Source organism: Salvelinus fontinalis, chromosome 39 (genome assembly GCF_029448725.1).
Source record: "Salvelinus fontinalis isolate EN_2023a chromosome 39, ASM2944872v1, whole genome shotgun sequence".
Lineage (NCBI taxonomy): Eukaryota > Metazoa > Chordata > Actinopteri > Salmoniformes > Salmonidae > Salvelinus > Salvelinus fontinalis.
The window spans coordinates 18,731,814-18,757,159 of record NC_074703.1 but is presented as its reverse complement, the minus strand read 5'-3'; positions in this window follow the sequence as shown (position 1 = coordinate 18,757,159).

Here is a 25,346-nt window from a genome sequence, read left to right as displayed (position 1 = left end):
TTGGAGTGGCCATCACAAAGCCCTGACCTCGATCCTATAGAAAATTTGTGGATAGAACTGAAAAAGCGTGTGTGAGCAAGGAGGCCTACAAACCTGACTCAGTTACACCAGCTCTGTCAGGAGGAATGGGCCAAAATTCACCCAACATATTGTGGGAAGCTTGTGGAAGACTAGCCGAAACGTTTGACCCAAGTTAAACTATTTAAAGGCAATGCTACCAAATACTAATTGAGTGTATGTAAACTTCTTACCCACTGGGAATGAGATGAAAGAAATAAAAGCTGAAATAAATCATTCACTCTACTATTATTCTGACATTTCACATTCTTACAATAAAGTGGTGATCCTAACTGACCCAAGACAGGAAATTTTTACTAGGATTAAATGTCAGGAATTGTGAAACTGAGTTCAAATGTATTTGGTTAAGGTGTATGTAAACTTCCGACTTCAACTGTATGTTGGAAAAAAACAAATGAGAACTTATTTAGCATGTTTTGCCAAACAGAACTTATCCAGAATGTGGTTACAAAGTTTTCAGCAAAGAAGGCTGGTGAGAGAAGCTATAGAAGGATGGGATCATTGTAATGTATGGAATAGCTCCTCCCACCAGCCTCCTCTGGTCCTCAGAATATACAGTATAATGTTCTGGACAAGTTTCAAGAGACGGTGCAAAAACATTTTCTGATGGTTAGGAGAATATTCCGTCAACATTGTTGCCATGTTCTCAGAATATAAGATATCAATAGACTTTTTTGTTTTTGAACTTATTTAGGCTTGCAATAACAAAGGGATTGAATACATTTCAGCTCTTAATTTTTTATTAATTTGTAAATATTCCTAAAAAAATAATTCCACTTTGACATTATTGGGCATTGGGGGTAGGCCAGTTACACAACCTAATTCGGAAAGTATTCAGACCCCTTGACTTTTTCCACATTTTGTTACGTTACAGCCTTATTCTAAAATTGATTAGATTGTGTTTTTTCCTCATCAATCTACATACAATACCCTATAATGACAAAGCAAAAACAGAAATATTCAGACCCTTTACTCCGTACTTTGTTAAAGCACCTTTGGCAGCGATTACAGCCTCAAATCTTCTTGGGTATGACGCTACAAGCTTGGCACACCTGTATTTGGGGAGTTTCTCTCATTCTTCTCTGCAGATTCTCTCATGCTCTGTCAGGTTGGATGAGGAGCGTCACCGCACAGCAATTTTCAGGTCTCTCCAGAGATGTTAGATTGGGTTCAAGAACGATCTCTGGCTGGGCCACTCAAGGACATTCAGAGACTTGTCCCAAAGCCACTCCTGCATTGCCTTGGCTCTGTGCTTAGGGTTGTTGTCCTGTTGGAAGGTGAACCTTCACCCCAGTCTGAAGTCCTGAGCGCTCTGGAGCAGGTGTTCATCAAGGATCTCTCTGTTCTTTGCTTCGTTCATCTTTCCCTCAATCCTGACTAGTCTCCCAGTACCTGCCACTGAAAAACATCCCCACAGCATGATGATGCCACCAACATGCTTCACCGTAGGGATGGTGCCAGGTTTCCTCCAGATGTGACGCTTGACATTCAGTTTAAAGAGTTCAATCTTGGTTTCATCAGACCAGAGAATCTTGTTTATCATGGTCTGAGAGTCCTTTAGGTGCCTTTTGGCAAACTCCAACCGGGCTGTCATGTGCCTTTTACTGAGGAGTGACCTCCGTCTGGCCACTCTACCATAAAGGCCTGATTGTTGGAGTGCTGCAGAAATGGTTGTCCTTCTGGAAGGTTCTCCCATCTCCACAGAGGGACTCTGGAGCTCTGTCAGGGTGACTATTGGGTTCCTGGTCCCCTCCCTGACCAAGGCCCTTCTCCCCCGATTGCTCAGTTTGGCAGGGCGGCCAGCTCTAGGAAGAGTCTTGGTGGTTCCAAACTTCTTCCATTTAAGAATGATGGAGGCCACTGTGTTCTTAATGACCTTCAATGTTGCAGAAATGTTTTGGTTCCCTTTCCCAGATCTATGCCTCGACACAATCCTGTCTCGGAGCTCTACAGGCAATTCCTTCGACCTCATGGCTTGATTTTTGCCCTGACATGCACTGTCAACTGTGGGATCTTCTAATATAATAGACAGGTGTGTGCGCCTATCCAAATCATGACCAATCGATTGAATTTCCCACAGATGGACTCCAATCAAGTTGTAGAAACATCTCATGAATGATCAATGGAAACATGATGCACCTGAGCTCAATTTCGAGTCTCATAGCAAAGGGTCTGAATACCTAAATAAGGCATTTCTACATTTCTGTTTTTATTTTTGTTAACATTTTTAGAAACCCGTTTTCGCTTTGTCATTATGGGCTATTGTGTGTAGATTGAGAATTTTTATTTATTTAATCCATTTTAGATTAAGGCTGTAATGTAACAAAAGGTGAAAAATCCAGGGGTCTGAATACTTTCCGAATGCACTGTATGCTTTCAGTACTAGATTCATTTTCTGATCCTTTGATTAGGTGGACATGTCAGTTCATGCTGCAAGAGCTCTGATAGGTTGAAGAATGTGATCTGGAAGTTGTCATAATTACTGTGTAAGTCTATGGAAGGGTGTGAGAACCTAGATTTTGTATTGAAGTCAATGTACCCAGAGGAGGACGGAAGCTAGGTGTCCTAAGGCTATACCATGGTGCTACCCGACAGAGTACTGTTGAGGCTACTGTATACCTTCATTGCATAAGTGTGTTATCAATTATTTGGTGATGTGAATGATTTTTGTGTAGTTTTATCTAAAAAGGATAACTTTTTAAATGTTTATTTTTCTGAACTTCACTGAGGATGGCCCTCCCCTTCCTCCTCTGAGGAGCCAGAATGTGTGTGAAATCCGTCAATCCCACCACATTCCCACCCTTACAATTCCAGGTCACATTTCGGGGGAATAGAGACCGATTCACAAAAAAGGGCTAAATCAGACCACATTCATAGAAATTCTTCACAATTACTCCGAAAGTATCATAGTAGGAGTGCTGATCTGTTATCAGTTTTGCCTGATTCAGATCATGATGAATACAATATGGACAGGGGGGATCTGATACTAGATCAGCACTCCTACTCAAGTGTATTTCCTAATCGTACTGGATTCCAAGTGTATCAGCCAATCAACCAATACCATTTTTTTTACCCCCCTTTTTCTCCCTAATTTAGATCTTGTCTCATCACTCCAACTCCCCAATGACTTGAGGCAAAAGTCGAGTCATACGTCCTCCGAAACATGACCCGCCAAACCGCGCTTCTTAACACCCGCCCCCTTAACCCGGAAGCCAGCCGCACCAATGTGTCAGAGGAAACACCATTCACCTGATGACCAACGTCAACCTTCAGGCGCCAGGCCCGCCACAAGCAGTTGCTAGAGCGCGATGAGCCAAGTAAAGTCCCCCCCCCGGCCAAACCCTCCCCTAACCCGGACAGCGCTGGGCCAATTGTGGGCCGCCCTATGGGACTCCCGATCACGGCCAGTTGTGATACATCCTGGAATTGAACCAGGGTCTGTAGTGACGCATCTAGCACTGAGATGCTGTGCCACTCGCTCAAATATTCTCGCTCTTATCCATAATAATCAATTAAATGTAGACTAGCCTACCCCCACTGTACTTGCGAGCTGTTGGGTAGAGAGCACATGCCAAGACCAGAGTAGGCACATTTGATATTTTATTAAACAGTTTTTTTGACAAAACAATCAGTAGAGTTGAAAATGTAATAGAAACATACTGAACTTTAGATTTTTATTCGGTACATGAAAACATTTGCAAAAAAGTACATTTCGTGTGCAGCATGTCATCACGCAATGATTTTTAGCCGCAGCAATTTCTGTATGCGGATTTTAGAATATTTGCATGGAAACATAGCTACAATAAAAACATTTCCTATCTAGGACCTAAAGGGGTTATTCAGCTGTCCCCATAGGGGAACCCTTTGAAGAAACCATTTTGATTCCAGGTAGAACTGTTTTGGGTTCCATGTAGAGCCCCTTCTACAGATGGTTCTACATGGAACCCAAAAGGGTTGTACCTGCAACCAAAATGGGTTCTCCTATGGGGACAGCTGAAGAACCCTTTTTTCTAAGAGTGTAGTGTTATTTCCTGATAGTTGCTGGATGAAAATATAATCTACAAGGACCTTCTATTCAGCAGGTTTGCAAGGGTGGGAGTTTCCACTTTCCATAGTAGCATCACAATGTTCCTAACCTTTCTGCCAAAACGGCTGCATTGGGCCTTTAATTGGATTTGCAGCTCTCTGCTTTGGTTATGTGTTATTTTTATCATTCATCATTTCCAATATATTAAATCTGTTTTGAATTTGATTGCATTGAGAGACTGAGACCCACGTTCGGACTTGTAGGTCACGGGGACAGTTTGCACAAAGTCGTCTCCCTGATTGATTTGCAGCCATTTGAGATTCACAGGAGTGTCTATAAATTAGCACAGCTACTGTAGTCTGCCAAGTTAAGTAGCAGTCCTTCAATCAGATCATGAACTTATATCCCTCCTTATGACTATGACAGACTTTCCACAAGGACAGGGATATTGTAAATTGAACCAGGGTTTATGGATTGACAGTACTTTCTTAACAAAAACTAAGGAATTCATAAAAATTCTTGCACAATACATGTTCAGCAGACCCAATTATCGTATGGGAAGCCTTTAAAATGTACTTTTTTAAAGGCCATTCAATACAATTTATCTCAAATACAAATATATCGGTCAACAGAGAAAAGACTTACAACAGAAAATCTAACATTGCACATGTTGATGTACTAAAGAAGCATTGAATAATCTATATGCAAAAGGATTTTGAGGAACTTATTCAGGAAAGATTGGGTTTCACTTATCTAACAGTATAAGGGTAAGGCGAGACCCAAATGCAGACACAGGAGGCAGATGGTTGAGCTCTGATATTTATTATACCAAAAGGGGAAAGTAAAAGGCAGGTCAGGTGAGAGTTCATAAACCAGGTCAGAGTCCAAACAGTACCAGGCGATAGGCAGGCTCGAGGTCAGACACCTGGAGGTGGGTGGAGACAATCACAAAGACAGGTGAAACAGATCAGGACGTGACAGTTACACCACCCCCCAATGGGTGGCCTTGGAGAACCAATCCACTACTGTCAGAATGACGGTGTTGCCATCCGACGGGGGAAGCTCAGTGACAAAGTCCAGAGAGATATGGGACCAGGGACGATGAGGGACAGGCAGTGGCTGAAGGATGCCAGAAGGAGCTTGCCGTGGAGTTTTGTTCTGTGCACACACTGTGCACGCCGCGACGAAGGCAGAGATGCCAGGAACCATTGTGGGCCACCAGAAACGTTGTCGGAGGAAGGATAGGGTACGACGGGAACCTGGATGACAGGTCAGTCTGGAGAAATGAGCCCATTCCAGGACCTGGGACCGGACTGAGTTAGGGACAAACAACTGGTTAGCCCGGGCCCCCTTCAGGTTCAGTCTGGGAACGTTGTGCCTTGCGGACCAAGGTTTCAATACCCTAATCCACTGAAGCTGCAAGGCATGAGGTAGGGAGAATGCTTTCGGAGACCGAGTGTGTTGTTTATTGATATTCTAGTTTCAACCCTTTAGGGCACCTGTCCACCCCCCCCCCCCTGCTTACCTACGTTCCCTTGTCCAATGTTACCTCGATGATCTACTCATCACCGGCAAAGACGGGCAGGAGCACCGGAGAAACCTGAACGCTACACTACAGAGATTGGAGGAGTACGGTCTGAGGGTCCGGAAGGACAAATGCGAGTTTTTCCGACCCACTATTGAGTACCTAGACCACGTCATCGACCGTTCGGGGCTCCACAAGGCGCCATCGAAGGTGAAGGCCGTTGCGGAAGCTCCATCACCACAGAACGTGAGTCAGCTGAGCTCATTCTTAGGACTACTGACATACTACGCAAAGTTTGTGCCAAACCTAGCTAACATGTTAAAGCCACTGCATGAACTTTTGAACAAAACCAAACAGTGGAAGTGGACAGACAGATGTGAGGAGGCCTTCAAGAAAGTGAAAACAGCCTTAGCTCAGTCAGAGGCCCTAACCCACTTCAACCCCGACTTGCCATTACAGTTGGCATGTGATGCATCGCCTTATGGCGTTGGTGCAGTTGTCTCACACATCATGCCATCAAGTGAAGAAAGGCCAATTGCTTTCGCATCACGGACCTTAAGTAAAGCCGAGAGCAATTATGCACAGATAGAGCGTGAAGCACTCACCATTGTGTTTGGAGTTAAGAAATGTCATCAGTTTCTGTTTGGCCGACAATTCACACTACTGACGGACCATAGACCCCTCACCTCGATCTTTGGTCCCCACACCGGCATTCCGTCACTTGCAGCCAGCCGCATGCAGCGATGGGCGTTATTGTTATCTGCTCACCAGTACGATATCAAGTACAGAAGGTCTGAGCAGCACTGCAATGCAGACGGTCTCTCAAGGCTTCCCTTACCTGTCGCACACACTGAGCACTCCCAGGCTGAAATCTTCTACTTCAAGGAAGTGACGAACGCCCCAGTTACATCTGTCCAAGTGAAAAAGTTCACCCACACTGATCCAGTGATGTCTGAGGTCGTGGACATTGTCACTCGTGGAAAAGAAGTAGAGATGTCGGACAGCCTACAACCTTACCTAGTGAGGAGAAACGAGCTCACAGTTCAGTCTGGATGCTTGCTGAGGGGTTTTCGAGTCATCATACCACCGCCACTGAGAAGGCAGGTGCTTGAAGAACTCCATTCATGGCACTGTGGCATGGTGCGAATGAAGGAGATTGCACGCAGCTACTTTTGGTGGCCAGGTCTGGACGCAGCTATCGAAGACAAGGTCAAGTCATGTTCTGCATGTCAAAAGATGAGGAACATGCCTCAGCTAGCGCCACTACACCCATGGGACTTCCCATAGGAGCCTTGGCAGCGAGTCCACATAGACTATGTAGGCCCACTAGAGGATTGTATGTTCTTAGTCGTAGATGACGCACACAGTAAATGGCCTGAGGTCACAGTGATGAAGAGCACCTCAGCGGAGAGAACCATCGAAGAGCTACGGTCAATCTTCAGTCGCTTCGGCTTGCCAACGCAACTCGTTAGTGATAATGGCCCCCAACTGGTGTCTGAAGAGTTCCGGTCATTCATGGAAGCAAATGGAATTCAACACATCAAGTCAGCGCCGTATCGAGCCTCCCGGGTGGCGCAGTGGTCTAGGGCACTGCATCGCAGTGCTAACTGCGCCACCAGAGTCTCTGGGTTCGCGCCCAGGCTCTGTCGCAGCCGGCCGCGACCGGGAGGTCCGTGGGGCGACGCACAATTGGCATAGCGTCGTCCGGAGTAGGGAGGGTTTGGCCGGTAGGGATATCCTTGTCTCATCGCGCTCCAGCGACTCCTGTGGCGGGCCGGGCGCAGTGCGCGCCAGCCAAGGGGGCCAGGTACACGGTGTTTCCTCCGACACATTGGTGCGGCTGGCTTCCGGGTTGGAGGCGCGCTGTGTTAAGAAGCAGTACGGCTGGTTGGGTTGTGCTTCGGAGGACGCATGGCTTTCGGCCTTCGTCTCTCCCGAGCCCGTACGGGAGTTGTAGCGAAGAGACAAGGTAGTAATTACTAGCGATTGGATACCACGAAAAATTGGGGAGAAAATGGGATAAAAACAATATATATATATATTTTTTTAAAGTCAGCGCCGTATCACCCTGCAACAAATGGCCTCGCTGAAAGATTTGTCCAAACGATGAAGCAAGCTTTAAAATCATCACAAGGGAACGGCTCCCTCAATAGGCGTCTAAACACCTTCCTGTTAACCTACAGAAACACTCCCCACGCTACAACCAGTAGCACCCGCGTCAGCCATGATGAAAAGACAGCTTCGCACGTGACTTGACCTCCTGATGAGGAACCATTATGGTCTCACTGTGGTTTCCTGATACCCGTATATGAACGGGCACAGTGCTATGGGTGACTCTTTAAATAGAGCAACCGTCCAGTGCCCTTGCATCCATGGGGACAGAGAGAAGTTGAGTGAGAATAGCTCATTCAGAAACCATGGTAGCATCCATAAAACTGTCATCAGCCCCAGAGTCAATGAGCACCCGTAGAGACTTAGATTGGTCTCCCCACAGCAGAATCACAAAAAAGGTGGACGGGTGATGGAAGTTAGGTGGACTCTGTCTGGCTCACAAGAGTACTTGTACCCACTAAAAAAAAGTGTTTCTTAACTGGGCAAGTGGCTATATAATGTCACGTACAGTATGACAACAGTTACGCTAAATTCTTCGTGAGTGTTCCCCAACCGACGATAACCTAGCTCTTCCCAGTTGCATGGGCTCGGGAGTATCCAACTCACCCGTCACCGATTATTCTCTGGGAACCTCTGGTTTTCGGCTGTCATCGGAAATACAAACTTCGGTGATTTCCGGATTCCTTCGGACAGGCGCCAGCATCAGCAGACGAACGCGTGTTCATGAGACCCGACCTCTCACACCGGCATTCTCGTAGGCGCCCATCAAGCCTAATCGCCAAGCAATAGGCAGGCTCGAGGTCAGGACAGGCAGTGGTTCAGTGAACAGGTCCGAGTCCAAACAGTACAAGGGGATGGGCAGGCTCGAGGTCAGAACAGGCAGTGGTTCAGTGAACAGGTTCGAGTCCAAACAGTACAAGGGGATAGGCAGGCTCGAGGTCAGAACAGGCAGGGGTTCAGTGAACAGGTCCGAGTCCAAACAGTACAAGGGGATAGGCAGGCTCGAGGTCAGGACAGGCAGTGGTTCAGTGAACAGGTCCGAGTCCAAACAGTACAAGGGGATAGGCAGGCTCGAGGTCAGAACAGGCAGGGGTTCAGTGATCAGGTACGAGTCCAAACAGTACAAGGCGATAGGTAGGCTCAAGGTCAGAACAGGCAGAGTGGTCAGGCAGACGGATACGGCGTCAGGACAAGCAAGGGTCAAAACCAGGTGGGCTTGGAAAAAACAGAGACTGGGAAAAATAGGAGCTAGAAGAAACGCTGGTGGACTTGGCAAAACAACACGTACTGGCACAGAGAGACAGGAAACAAAGGGATGAATACACTGGTGTCACACTGGTGTAAAGGATTTGGAGACAGGCGCAGGAATACACAATAGGGGATTTTAATATACCCAAAACAAACACGTATACAAACACTGGGCTGCACCCAAACAAAAGAGCGGGGGTAAACCTTGTTGAACGACACGGGACGATACCCGTAATACACAATATATAAAGCCCGCAGCATAACAGCTGCACCAACGCATAGGTAGTCACACCACCAACGGACATGGGAACAATAACCGACAAAGACAGAGGGAACAGAGGGCACATATATAACATACTAATCAGGGGAAATGGGAACCAGGTGTGTGCAATCAGACAAGACAGTCCGGGGTTGATGAAGCCTAGAAAGCCGGTGACGTAGACCTCAGGAACTGGTGAACAGAATGAGCATCAGTACCGGGGGGGATCCGTGACAACCGGGGACTAATGGGGAAAACAGGAAACATCTGGAGGTGGGTGGAGACAATAACAAAGACAGGTGAAACAGATCAGGGCGTGACAAACAGAGCAAATAGGTAGGCTAGTTGAGAACAAGTTCTCATTTGCAATTGAGACCTGGCCAAGATAAAGCATAGCAATTTGACACATACAACAACACAGAGTTACACATGGAATAAACAAAACATAGTCAATAAAACAGTAGAACAAAAGAAAACATCTATATACAGTGTGTGCAAATGAGGTAAGATACGGGAGTTAAGGCAATAAATAGGCCATGGTGGCGAAGTAATTACAATATAGCAATTAAGCACGGAATGGTAGATGTGCAGAAGATGAATGTGCAAGTAGAGATACTGGGGTGCAAAGAAGCAAGATAAATAAATAAATACTGTATGGGGATGAGGTAGGTAGATAGATGGGCAGTGAGCTGCTCTGACAGCTGGTGCTTAAAGCTAGTGAGGGAGATATGAGTCTCCAGCTTCAGAGATTTTTGCAGTTCGTTCCAGTCATTGGCAGTAGAGAACTGGAAGGAAAGACGACCAAAGGAGGAATTGGCTTTGGGGGTGACCAGTGAGATATACCTGAGTGGGTGCTGCTATGGTGACCAGTGAGCTGAGATAAGTCAATCAATCAAGTTTATTTTATATAGTCCTTCGTACATCAGCTAATATCTCGAAGTGCTGTACAGAAACCCAGCCTAAAACCCCAAACAGCAAGCAATGCAGGTGTAGAAGCACGGTGGCTAGGAAAAACTCCCTAGAAAGGCCAAAACCTAGGAAGAAACCTAGAGAGGAACCAGGCTACGAGGGGTGACCAGTCCTCTTCTGGCTGTGCCGGGTGGAGATTATAACAGAACTATGCCAAGATGTTCAAAATGTTCATAAGTGACAAGCATGGTCAAATAATAATCATGAATAATTTTCAGTTGGCTTTTCATAGCCGGTCATTAAGAGTTGAAAACAGCAGGTCTGGGACAGGTGGCGGTTCCATAACCGCAGGCAGAACAGTTGAAACTGGAATAGCAGCAAGGCCAGGTGGACTGGGGACAGCAATGAGTCATCATGCCCGGTAGTCCTGACGTATGGTCCTAGGGCTCAGGTTCTCCGAGAGTGTCACGTTCCTGACCTTGTTTTCCTTTTGTATAGCTTTGTTTTGTTGGTCAGTACGTGAGCTGGGTGGGCATTCTCTGTGTTTGTTCCTTGTTAAGTGTCAGGGTTAATTGACCTTGTATGGCTCTCAATCAGAGGCAGGTGTTTTCGTTTTCCTCTGATTGAGAGACATACATAGGGAGGTTGTTTCACATTGTTTGGTGTGGGTGGTTGTCTCCTGTGTCCGTATTATGTTACCACACGGGACTGTATCGTTGGTTTGTAGTCGTGTACCTGTTCGTGCGTTCTTCGTTATATGTAAGTTCACATGTTTTAGGTCAGTCTACGTTCGTTTGTTGTTTTGTTAATTATCAAGTGTTCTTCGTGTGTTTAGTTTCGTCTTGTAAATAAAATTCATTATGTCATCATACCTCGCTGCAAATTGGTCTTCCGATCCCTCTCTCCTCTCCTCGTCTGAGGAGGAGGAAGAACTAGACAATCGTTACAGAACCACCCACCAAATTAACAGGATCAAGCAGCGGGGAAAAGGGCAGCGACTGCAACCGCAGAGATCCCAGGATTCATGGACATGGGAGAAGATCCTGGACGGCAAAGGACCCTGGGCTCAGCCAGGGGAATATCGCCGTCCCAAGGCGGAGCTGGAGGCAGCGAAGGCAGAGAGGCGCTGGTATGAGGAGGCAGCGCGGCGACGCGGTTGGGAGCCCGAGAGTCAGACCCAAAAATTTCTTGGGGGGGGCACACGAGGAGTGTGGCAAAGCCGGGTAGGATACCTGAGCCAACTCCCCGTGCTTACCGTGGAGTGAGAGGGCGTCGTACTGGTCAGACACCGTGTTATGCGGTAAAGCGCACGGTGTCCCCAGTACGCGTGCTTAGCCCAGTGCGGGCTATTCCACCTCGCCGCACTGGTAGGGCTAAGTTGGGCATCGAGCCGGATGTCATGAAGCCGGCCCAACGCATCTGGCCTCCAGTGCGTCTCCTCGGGCCGGCATACATTGCACCAGCCTTACGAATGGTGTTCCCGGTTCGCCAGCATAGCTCAGTGCGGGCTATTCCACCTCGGCGCACTGGCAGGGCTACGGGCACCATTCAACCTGGTAAGGTTGGGCAGGCTCGGTGCTCAAGAGCACGTGTCCTCCTTCACGGTCCGGTATACCCGGTGCCACCTCCATGTACCAGTCCTCCGGTGGCAGCCCCCCGTACCAGGCTGTCTCTCCGGGTTCTCTCTCCAGCTGCTCCCACCTGTCCAGCGCTGTCAGAGCTTTCCTCCTCTCCAGCGCAGCCAGTGCCTATACCACGCACCAGGCTGTCTCTCCGTCTCCTCCCTACAGGTGTGCCCGTCTGCCAAGAGCCGTCAGAGCTGCCCGTCTGTCTAGAGCCGTCCAGCCAGGACCAGCCAGAGCCGTCCAGCCAGGACCAGCCAGAGCCGTCCAACCCGGACCTGCCAGAGTCCCTCAGCCCGGACCTGCCAGAGTCCCTCAGCCCGGACCTGCCAGAGACCCTCAGCCCGGACCTGCCAGAGTCCCTCAGCCCGGACCTGCCAGAGTCCCTCAGCCCGGACCTGCCAGAGTCCCTCAGGCCGGACCTGCCAGAGTCCCTCAGGCCGGACCTGCCAGAGTCCCTCAGGCCGGACCTGCCAGAGTCCCTCAGGCCGGACCTGCCAGAGTCCCTCAGGCCGGACCTGCCAGAGTCCCTCAGGCCGGACCTGCCAAAGTCCCTCAGGCCGGACCTGCCAGAGTCCCTCAGGCCGGACCTGCCAGAGTCCCTCAGGCCGGACCTGCCAGAGTCCCTCAGCCCGGACCTGCCAGAGTCCCTCAGCCCGGTGCTGCCCCTTATCCCGGTGCTGCCCCTTATCCCGGTGCTGCCCCTTATCCCGGTGCTGCCCCTTATCCCGGTGCTGCCCCTTCATTTAGGTGGGTTTAGTTGGAGGGTGGTCATTGGGAGGGGGATACGGAAGCGGGGAGTGACTATGGTGGTGTGGGGACAGCGTCCAGAGCCGGAGCCGCCACCGTGGACAGATTGCTCACCCAAACCCTCCCCTTGAGGTTGAGTTTTGCGGCCGGAGTCCGCATCTTGGGGGGGGGGGGGGGTAATGTCACGTTCCTGACCTTGGTTTCCTTTTGTATAGCTTTGTTTTGTTGGTCAGGACGTGAGCTGGGTGGGCATTCTCTGTGTTTGTTCCTTGTTAAGTGTCAGGGTTAATTGACCTTGTATGGCTCTCAATCAGAGGCAGGTGTTTTCATTTTCCTCTGATTGAGAGACATACATAGGGAGGTTGTTTCACATTGTTTGGTGTGGGTGGTTGTCTCCTGTGTCCGTATTATGTTACCACACGGGACTGTATCGTTGGTTTGTAGTCGTGTACCTGTTCGTGCGTTCTTCGTTATATGTAAGTTCACATGTTTTAGGTCAGTCTACGTTCGTTTGTTGTTTTGTTAATTATCAAGTGTTCTTCGTGTGTTTAGTTTCGTCTTGTAAATAAAATTCATTATGTCATCATACCTCGCTGCAAATTGGTCTTCCGATCCCTCTCTCCTCTCCTCGTCTGAGGAGGAGTAAGAACTAGACAATCGTTACAGAGAGAGAGAAAGAAAGAGAGAAGGAGAGAATTAGAGAGAGCCAAGATTTTCAAAATGTTCATAAATGACAAGCATGGTCAAATAATAATCAGGAATAAATGTCAGTTGGCTTTTCAAAGCCGATCATTAAGAGTTGAAAACAGCAGGTCTGGGACAGGTAGGGGATCCGTAACCGCAGGCAGAACAGTTGAAACTGGAATAGCAGCAAGGCCAGGCGGACTGGGGACAGCAAGGAGTCATCATGCCCGGTAGTCCTGACGTATGGTCCTAGGGCTCAGGTCCTCCGAGAGAGAGAAAGAAAGAGAGAAGGAGAGAGCCAAGATTTTCAAAATGTTCATAAATGACAAGCATGGTCAAATAATAATCAGGAATAAAAGTCAGTTGGCTTTTCAAAGCCGATCATTAAGAGTTGAAAACAGCAGGTCTGGGACAGGTGGCGGTTCCATAACCGCAGGCAGAACAGTTGAAACTGGAATAGAAGCAAGGCCAGGTGGACTGGGGACAGCAAGGAGTCATCATGCCCGGTTTGCCGTGACGTATGGTCCTAGGGCTCAGGTTCAGGTTCTCAGAGAGAGAGAAAGAAAGAGAGAACGAGAGAATTAGAGAGAGCATACTTAAATTGACACAGGACACTGGATAAGACAGGAGAAGTACTCCAGGTATAACCAACTGACCCTAGCCCCCCGACACATAAACTACTGCAGCATAAATACTGGAGGCTGAGACAGGAGGGGTCAGGAGACACTGTGGCCCTATCCGAAGTTACCCCCGGACAGGGCCAAACAGGAAGGATATAACCCCACCCACTTTGCCAAAGCACAGCCCCAGCACCACTAGAAAAAGTCGGAGCGTTACCTAGCAGAGACTTGTAGATAACCTGTAGCCAGTGGGTTTGGCGACGAGTATGAAGTGAGGGCCAACCAACGAGAGCGTACAGGTCGCAATGGTGGGTAGTGTATGAGGCTTTGGTGACAAAACGGATGACACTGTGATAGACTGCATCCAGTTTGTTGAATAGAGTGTTGGAGGCTATTTTATAGATGACATCACCGAAGTTGAGGATCAGTAGGATGGTCAGTTTTACGAGGGTATGTTTGGCAGCATGAGTGAAGGATTCTTTGTTGCGATATAGGAAGCCAATTCTAGATTTAATTTTGGATTGGAGATGCTTAATGTGAGTCTGGAAGGAGAGTTTACAGTCTAACCAGTCACCTAGGTATTTGTAGTTGTCCACGTATTCTAAGTCAGAGCCGTCCAGAGTAGTGATGCTGGACGGGCGAGCAGGTACGGGCAGTGATCGGTTGAATAGCATGCATTTAGTTTTACTTGTGTTTAAGAGCAGTTGGAGGCCACGGAAGGAGAGTTGTATGGCATTGAAGCTCGTCTGGAGGTTAGTTAACACAGTGTCCAAAGAGGGGCCAGAAGTATACAGAATGGTGTCGTCTGCGTAGAGGTGTACCAGAGAATCACCAGCAACATCATTGATGTATACAGAGAAGAGAGTCGGCCCGAGGATTGAACCCTGTGGCACCCCCATAGAGACTGCCAGAGGTCCGGACAACAGGCCCTCCGATTTGACACACTGAACTCTATCAGAGAAGTAGTTGGTAAACCAGGAGAGGCAATCATTTGAGAAACCAAGGCTGTCGAGTCTGCCAATAAGAATGTGGTGATTGACAGAGTCGAAAGCCTTGGCCAGGTCGATGAATACGGCTGCACAGTAATGTCTCTTATCGATGGCGGTTATGATGTCGTTTAGGACCTTGAGCGTGGCTGAGGTGCACCCATGACCAGCTCTGAAACCAGATTTCATAGCGGAGAAGGTACGGTGGGATTCGAAATGGTCGGTAATCTGTTTGTTAACTTGGCTTTCGAAGACCTTAGAAAGACAGGGTAGGATAGATGGATAGATATAGGTCTGTAGCAGTTTGGCTCTAGAGTGTCACCCCCTTTGAAGAGGGGGATGACCGCGGCAGCTTTCCAATCTTTGGGAATCTCAGACGATACGAAAGAGAGGTTTAACAGGCTGGTAATAGGGGTTGCAACAATTTCGGCAGATAATTTTAGAAAGAGGGTCCAGATTGTCTATGCCGGCTGATTTGTAGGGGTCCAGATTTTGCAGCTCTTTCAGAACATCAGCTATCTGGATTTGGGTAAAGGAGAAATGGTGGGGGCTTTGGCGGGTTGCTGTGGAGGGTGCTGGGCAGTTGACAGGGGTAGGGGTAGCCAGGTGGAAAGCATGGCCAGCCGTAGAGAAAGGCTTATTGAAATTCTCAATTATAGTGGATTTATCTGTGGTGACAGTGTTTCCTAGCCTCAGAGCAGTGGGCAGCTGGGAGGAGGTGTTCTTATTCTCCATGGACTTTACCAGTGTCCCATTCCAGTCGTAGAGGATCGGCGGGGTTCCGTGCCCCGTACCGGCAGTAGAAGGGGTCCGGATATTGTAGCCCATGAGTGGGCTTCAGTGGTAGCACAGGAGCCCCCCCCGGGCTAGCTTCAGGCTAATTGGTGTTTGCTCCGGGATGGAAACGCTAGCCAGGAGTGGTCACCCGGGATTGCAGTTAGCTAGTTGCGAAGATCCAGATTAAAATGTTTTTTTTTGCGGTAGGAATCCGGGGATATGGAGAGAAATAGGTCCGTTATGCTCTGGTTTAAGTCACGTTGTTCGAACTGGCGAGAGCTTTCCGAGCTAAAGGTTAGCGGATGACCGCTAGCAATGGTTTGCTAACTGATAGCTGGTAGGTAGTTAGCTGGCTAGCTTCAGTTGAGGGATTCCAGATCCGAAGTAAATAGAAATACTTTAGAAAAAAGCAGATCCACGCCACATTGGGTGAGGCGGGTTGCAGGAGAGTATTTAGAAGTTGAGGTTGAGGAAAATATTTTTTAAAGGTATGCGAAGAAAAATATGTATAAAGATATATACAAGGGACACGACAGGACAAAAGACAAAGACGTTTGACTGCTACGCCATCTTGGGTTCATTATGTTTTGAAAGACACTCTGAAAGTTGACTAGCAGCAACTGAGACCTAAAAGACATCCACTATCATCACCCACTAAATTTGCCCAAGAAGAGGCAAACAAAAGGAAATCCCACACCAAACTTAAAGACAGGACGCAAAACAAAAACAGGGAAGATCAGATAAAAGATTGTTTGTCTGGATATCAAATTGGGAGAACCAACTAAAGGTGATAACCCTCCATGTTTCTCAAGACAACTGAAGTACTGGGTCAGCCACTCTGAAATAGCACCTGGGCCAGCACAGGAGAAACACCTTCCCACTAACGAGCTGACCAACCAGCACAGGTGTAATATGTTCTGACTAACGAGGTGACACCAATCGGTGCATGTCCACCCTCAAAATGTAAAAACCAAAGCCTGTAACAGACACTTTTTTTGCAAATGCCTAATTACACAGGACGAACTATGGTTGGCATCTCTCTCTATCTCTCTCTGATCAGTCTGTTGTAATTCACTTACAATTAGCCTGGGTTGCGTTATCAGTCACCAACGCATTGATTTCATGTAATTTTTTCTGATGTATTAGTTTACCTCTAAGTTAGTTTGCAATGATTGACAGTCATTAACACAGAGGACTGGGTTCAGAGGAGCACAGCAGAGTGTGCTACTGAGTTCAAAGCCGCCGAGCTGCACGGTAAATGTGACATATGTCCGTGAGCATCCAATGAAGTTAGGTTAGTAAATATGTAATAATGAGCCTGCGGACTATCACATATTTGCGGCTGTGGAATATTGAGCATAAGACAGTAGACGGCCTGAAGGGCTGATAGTTACAGACTCTCTGACACATTTACACACATCTTATCTAGTCATACAGGTAAAACCAGAGGAATGATCCCCTAACTCTGTAATATCGTTATAGCATCATTATCACAACGTGTCTGACATCTTTATGACATTAAGAGGGCCTGGTCCGGTCAGTGTGTCGGGGGCTGAGAGCGAGAGATCGAAAAACAGAGGAGACATATGAGAGGAGAAGCAGTAGAGACCGATGAGATGAAGAACAGAAGAAAATGGCAGTGGTAAATCCAGGAGGGTTAAGTGCCTCTTGGCAGTAATCTGCAGATTTATGGAAGGGTCTCAAAGCCTCTCTAAAACCATGTGGAAGAGTGAGAGAGGTGAAAACGGACAGATGAGTGTCCATCATAAGAGGATGGAGAGATAAGAACAGGTTATGCATCATCATTGTGCTCTGACCCCTGAAACAGTAAACAATAATGTACATAGGGCCTAGAGGTAATGACCAACTGCAGTAGGGTGAAAGGATGAGGACGGGGTAGCAAACACACACACACACACAGAAAGACCACCATTACCTGAGACAAGAGTTGATCACACCATCTACATTCCACTCTGGAATAGAGCACTAATAAATGATTTATTCTAGAAGTATCGCGCTTAGCAGAGCCACCACACTTTCCATACAAGTCTTAATGTTATATCACAGACCAGGACAGCGTGATGAGGGAAATATAACAATGACCCAGTGAATCATAGAAACACACTGTTGGAATCAAGTATCTACTTTTTCCTAACTAGGCAGTTTTCCCTTACCACTGTTGCCTGAGCTGGATCTTTTGGGGTTTAGGTCTGGGGTGCTATTTAGAACTCAGTGAAACATTTATTATATAAGTATTCATGGGTTGCACCGTCACTCGGTCACGTAGCCACGTTGATGTTCAAAATTAGGACGGGGACTAATGACTTTAAACAAGGGCTAATGACTGTTTTGTCTAAATTACACTACAGGGGCTTGGGAATACAATAACATTGCTAAAGTATGCACATATTTAGTAGGAAACAACTTTCCAATCATCATCATGTTGTCAAATATATTTTGGACAGATGGCAATATTGTCATTAGCTAGCAAAGTTCATCAAAAATAACTAGCAATGCTAATTTTAGCTAGCTAAAATCTGGAGGTCCCCCTTAATCTTAGCTAGCTAGCTAACGTTATACTGTAACTAAAGTCAATCTGACAACATCAAAATGATTACAAAAGGTTTTCCTACTAAGTATTTTCCGCCTTTAGAAATGGCATTGTGTTTTAAAGCTACAGTAATGCACTTTACACCAAATCTTCATCAGCGCCCAATGAGGATGTAGAATGCTCAGTTGGGCATCAATCCTAAATCGAAAGTTCAAAACAGTATTGTGACGCAACGAATAATAGTGAAGACATCAAAACTTTGAAATAACACATGGAATCATCTAGTAACCATTAAACAAATCAAAATATATTTTAGATTCTTCAAAGTAGCCAATCTTTGTCTGGATGACAACTTGGCACACTCTTGGTATTCTCTCAACCAGCTTCATGGGGAATGCTTTCCCAACAGTCTTGAAGGAGTTCCCACATATGCTGAGCACTTGTTGGCTGCTTTTCCTTCACTCTACGTTCCAACTCATCCCAAACCATCTTAATTGGGTTGAGGTCGGGTGATTGTGGAGGCCAGGTCATCTGATGCAGCACTCCATCACTCTCCTGGGTCAAATATCCCTTACACAGCCTGGAGGTGTGTTTTGGGTCATTGTCCTGTTGAAAAACAAATTCCCACTAAGTGCAAACCAGATGGGATGACACTGACAGTTTCACCAGCAAAGCACCCTCACACCATGAAACCTCCTCCGCCATGCTTCACGGTGGGAACCACACATGCGGAGATCATCTGTTCACCTACTTTGTGTCTCACAAAGACATGGTGGTTGGAACCAAAAATCTAAAATTTGGATTCATCAGACCTAAGGACAGATTTCCACCAGTCTAATGTCCATTACTTGTGTTTCTTGGCCCAAGCAAGTCTCTTCTTATTATTAGTGTCCTTTAATAGTGGTTTCCTTGCAGCAATCCGACCACGAAGGCCTGACTTACAGTCTCCTCTGAACAGTTGATGTTGAGATGTTACTAGAACTCTGTGAAGCATTTATTTGGGCTGGAATTTCTGAGGCTGGTAACGCTAATGAACTTATCCTCTGTAGCAGAGGTAACTCTGGGTCTTCCTTTCCTGTGGCGGTCCTCATGAGAGCCAGCTTCATCATAACACTTGATGGTTTTGGCAACTGCACTTGAAGAAACTTTAAAAAGTTATTGAAATGTTCCATATTTACTGACCTTCGTGTCTTAAAGTAATGATGGACTGTTGTTTCTCTTTGCTTATTTGAGCTGTTCTTGCCATAATATGGACTAGGTTTTTTACCAAATAGGGCTATTGTCACGTTCTATAAAGGATTGGAGAAAGGCACAGGAATACATAATAGGGGGTTTTAATACTCCACCCAAAAATACAACATGCCATGAAAAGACATGGGGAGGAAGCCCAATACAAACACATATACAAAAACACAGGGATGTAACCCAAACAAAAGAGCGAGGTTAAACCTCTAATAAATTCACGGGACAAGACCCGTAATAACACTACACGGGACGAGACCCGTAATAATGAGTACACAATACACGCAGCACGAAAGCCGAAACAACAATGCACAGGTACTCACAAGACCAACGGACATGGGAACAATAACCGACAAGACAATGGTGAAAACAGGGCACCTATATACAATTACTAATCAGGGGAATTGGAATCAGGTGTGCGTAATGAGACGATTCAGTGACGCCTAGAGGCCGGTGACGTAGACCTCCAAGACTGGTGCACGGAACGAGCAGCAGTACCGGGGGAATCCGTGACAGGTATCTTCTGTATACCTCGTCACAACACAACTGCTTGGCTCAAAAGCATTAAGAAGGAAAAGAACTGCACAAATTAACTTTTAAATCAAATCAATCAAATAAAATACAACAGGTGCAGACCTTACAGTGAAATTCTTACTTACAAGCCCTTAAACAATGAGGCAGTTTTAAGAAAAATAAGTGTAAGTAAAAAATAGATAAGTAAAAAATAACAGTAGCGTAGCTATATACAGGGGGTACAGAGTCAATGTACGGGGGCACAGGTTAGTCATATGTACATGTAGGTAGAGTTAAAGTGACTATACATAGATAATAAACAGAGAGTAGCAGCAGTGTAAAAGAGAAGGGGGGGGGGGGGTAGCCATTTGATTAGCTGTTCAGAAGTCATTGCTTGGGGGTAGAAGCTGTTACGAAGCCTTTTGGACCTAGACTTCGCACTCCGGTACCGCTTGCCATGCGGTAGTAGAGAGAACAGTCCGTGACTAGGGTGCCTGGAGTCTTTGACAATTTTTAGGGCCTTCCTCTGACACTGCCTGGTATAGAGGTCCTGGGTGGCAGGAAACTTGGCCCCAGTGATAAACTGGGCCATACGCACTACCCTTGCGGTCGGAGGTCAAGCAGTTGCCATACCAGGCAGTGATGCAACCAGCCAGGATGCTCTCGATGGTGCAGCTGTATAACTTTTTGAGGATCTGAGGAACCATGCCAAATCTTTTCAGTCTCCTGAGGGGGAATAGGCTTTTTCGTACCCTCTTCACGACTGTCTTGGTGTGTTTGGACAACGATAGTTCGTTGGTGATCTGGACACGAAGGAACTTAAAGCTCTCAACCTGCTCCACTACAGCCCCTTCGATGAGCATGGGGGCATGTTCGGTCCTCCTCTTCCTGTAGTCCACAACCATCTCCTTTGTCTTGATCATGTTGAGGGAGAGGTTGTTTTCCTGGCACCACACAGCCAGGTCTCTGACCTCCCTAAAGGATGTCTCATCATTGTCGATGATCAGACTGTTGTGTCGTCAGAAAACTTAATGATGGTGTTGGAGTCATGCCTGGCCATGCAGTCATGAGTGAACAGGGAGTACAGGAGGGGACTGAGCACGCACCCCTGAGACGTCCCCGTGTTGAGGATCAGCGTAGCAGATGTGTTGTTACCTACCCTTACCATCTGAGGGCTGCCCGTCAGGAAGTCCAGGATCCAGTTGCAGAGGGAGGTGTTTAGTCCCAGGGTCCTTAGCTTAGTGATGAGCTTTGAGGGCAGTATGGTGTTGAACGCTGATCTGTGGTCAATAAATAGCATTCTCACATAGGTGTTCCTTTTGCTTCCCGACTCTCAGTGCACATCGTTACAGAATGACGCCTCACCAAAGGGAAGCATCTGGGAGTTTTTTTTGTTCTCGTGTTGGAGGTGATGTCGGGTCTGGGTGTCAGAACTGGAGCTACCGGGGAGGCCTCGGCCGCTTTGTCGGATTCGCATGCCTTGGCGGGGTGGACGGGTTCCCCTGCCTTAGATGGATTTATGGGTTTCCATACTTCAGCGGGTTCGATAGGCTCCCATGCCTCAGCTGGCTCGATAGGCTCCCATGCCTCAGCTGGGTGAACAGGTTCCCGTGCCTCGATCGAGGTAACCGGGGAGGTCTCAGCTGGCTCATCAGGTTCCCGCGCATCAGCAGGGGTGACTGGTCCATTCCTGACCTCTGGGATCGTCCCTTTGGTTGGCGTCCTGCGGCTGGAGCCGAACGCACCGGGGAGGGGATACCGTCATGTATGCTGTCTCCGGTGCTCTAGGTCTCCATGCTCCCGCATCACAGCCGGACTGACAGGTTTCCCGCGCCTCAGCGGAGGCGACCGGTCTGCTCCTGATCTCCGGGATTGTCATTTTGGTCGGTGTTCTGCGGCTTGGGCCGCGCATCGGGGAGGGGGTAATGTCACATGTGCTCCCTCTCCGGCCTCTAAGTCACCAGGCTGCTGGTTATGATGCACACCTGTCACCATCGTTACGCACACCTGCGTGTCATTAGACTCACCTGGACTCCATCACTTCCCTGATTACCTTCCCTATATATGTCACTCCCTTTGGTTCCTTTCCCAGGCGTCATTGATTCTGTTTCAGTTTCCTGTCTGTGCATTGTTCGTGTTTCTTGTTTTGTAATATGTTTAATTTATTTATTAAAACACTCACTCCATGAACTTGCTTCCTGATTTTCAGCTCACATCGTTACAAAGGCAAAGAGTGGCTATTTGAATATATTTTTATTTGTTGAAACACTTTTTTGGTTACCACATGATTCCATATGTGTGATTTCATAGTTTTGATGTCTTCACTATTATTCTACAATGTAGGAAATTGTAAAAAAATAAAGAAAAACCCTTGAATGAGTAGGTGTGTCTAAACTTGTGAATGGTACTGTATGTTTGCTCTATAAATCCAATTTGATTCCATTTAATCAACCCCACCTTGGGACTGTTGGGTTGTATTACTGTCTCTGTATGATGATGGGTTTTCAACCACACAAGACTCATCTTCACAATATGAAGGGAGGGAGGAGTAGGGATGGAAGGAGAGAGGGATAAGGTTGATCTATTTATCATCGGTTTTGCTATTCACTGCTCAACCCTTTGACCCTTCCGTGTCTATCTTTGATTCAGGAACAAAGGATTAGACACCAAGGGGAAATAGGGAAGTTCAATGCTGGCTTGTATCCCTTCACTGTGCATCAATTGAAAATTCAGCGGGAGTTATTAGGTAATGACTTATTAGGTGGTAATATTACAGAGGTTTACTACGGTGTGTGTGTGTGTAATCCTAACATTGAGCTATTGAATAATGGGCTAATATGCATAAGCTTCTAACTTAGGCTACACATCTCAAGCCTGTTTGTCTCCATTGTTATGTTTCACAATTACGCACCTGGCCTCTCCACTGCCTCAGATAATCCTTTTAAATCTTGTGGAGTCACAGGAAAAACCAGACTACAATAACTTGTTGGATACTTATGAGGGGTTCACAGTGAAGTTGTGAAACCTATTGTTATACATAGTTTATAGTTTTTTTTCCTTCACATTATCAAATAAACCAAGCATAGATTGGTCACTTTTTTCTAATTTGGCACACAGAAACTAGAGGCCATAAGTAACTTGGTCAAAAAGAACGGCAATGATCGGCCTATAGATGGCGCCGTTATAAGCAAGCTCATTTAAACCCTCATATCCGCTGCCCCTTTAGGCTTAGACTTTATATGTAGCTGTCTTTCCACATGCTGAACAAATTTGCCTCAAGGACCCATAAGGTCCGTCAGGATAGATTTCCTACAAAAGCTATAGGACCTTTATTTTTTTATTATTTTTATTCGAAGAAAGAAGCAGGCTTGTTCTTGGTAATTGCTGTATGTAAAGCAGAACTACAGCATAGGCCACATTGTCTTTCGAGGAAATTTGAGGAGTGAAAGTGAATTGGGGTGATACCTTTGGCCAGAATCAACCGGATGCATCTGGTTTTCAGGGGAAATGGAAAGACAGCCCGTTTTTGGATGTTAACAAGGTGATACTCCATCTTAACTTCTCTTCCACATTTACTGGATTGGTTCAACAGTGCAGATGAGAACCTCCCGACAGTTGTTGTTCTCTCGTCAGGACTGGAAAGAAAGAAACGTCGCTCAGACATTTATTTTACACCTGCTATGTTAGGTTACCACCTTATTTAATAATAGGTCTACAGCGTGCCATAGGATGTGTTGATCAGTTGATTGACAGGTGTACTGTATGACGATAAACAATACACTTTCCTCTGGTATGGATGCTCGCCAACTTGACTTGCAATAAACTTCTTTAAAATAACTAACACTAGTACTGCAATACTGCCATCTGTAGGATGATAACGAGAGTGCTTGACTTTGTTAAGGATGCTCTAATGGAATAGTTTTTTGTTCACGTCCACCTACAGAACAGTACCAGTCAAACATTTTGACACACCTACTCATTCAAGGGTTTATCTTTATTTTTTACTATTTTCTACATTGACTCACAATTGGCTCAGCATCATCCGGGTTAGGGTAGGGTTTGGCCGGCCGGGATGTCCTTGTCCCATCGCGGTCCGGGTGCATGCACGCTGACACGGTCGCGTGCATTAACGATGCCTGACAGGCAACCCTGCTTCCCAGCGTGAGCTAGCTAATTAGCTAGGTAGTCTTGTAAGCTTGCATAACTGATTTGTGTATAATTATAAGGGACACTTCATGTTTTGTGGATAATATTTACATTTATAGTGGGTCAGCTCCTTTTCAATTTCATACTCAGAGGCTGAGAAGTCAGGATGCTGCATTGTGGGTTTCATATGTAAGTCTCCTTGCAGACAGCCTACAAGGCAGAATCCTGACTTATCAGCCTCTGAGGCTGATATTGAATCTGATCTGCCTGTCAGGAATGGAGCTCACCCACTGCAAATGTAAATATTATCCACAAAACATTAAGTGTCCCTTACAATTATACACATATCAGTTATGCAAGCTAACAACCAGCATAGATAACAAGCTAGCTAGCTAGCTATCAAGACTACCTGGCTAACTGGCTAGCTAGCTAGCTATCAAGACTACCTGGCTAACTGGCTAGCTAGCTAGCTAGCTAGCTAGCTTGCTCGCTCACTCACTCACTCACTCACTCACTCGACTAGCCAAGCTAGCTGTGTTGTTGCTTGCATGTGATTGGCTATGGTCTTGGGGGTGGCATACAACCTGGGAGACAGGGTTGCCTGTCAGGCATCGTTCAGGGCTTAAATGCCCCAAGAGCTCTTAGCTCAAGTTAAGGGACATTTGGCTTGCTAACATTCTAGCTAATAAACTGATAATGAGTGCCAAACACAAATGAAAGCATGATGTTAGCATGAAATGTACCATCCCTTAGTGTAGCAATCAATAAAAACAAATGCGCTGATCCACAGTGGGCTCTGCCGCCTCAACCATACTGTCAATCTATCAATACGTCCACTCCTATTTATAGTTTATCTTGTGATCTCGACAAAACAACTTTTGTCCTCTCTGGACTTCCATAGGTAAGTATAGGGCTAAGCAATGATTTATATATACACTAGATGATTAATAGTGGGCTCTGAAGCCACCACGCCTCCATTTTGGCACTCCCTCATCGTTGTAAAAAATATTTAGGAAGTTATAGAAATGCATTTATTAATACCTACATTTGTTTTTGCCACATTTATTTTATTACAGTCACCATAATGCATACTTTGACATTATATTATGTGAGCTACACATAACAATAAAAAAGGAAAGAATATACTAAATAATTTTCGTTAAAGTATCATTTTTAAGAAGTTCTAATGTTACTGTCCCCACTCCAACAACAAAAATACTTAAATACATGTAATTTTGTCTATGAAACAATTAATAGAAATATTCCTACGGAGGACTGGTTCTTCTGGGGCGTGCCA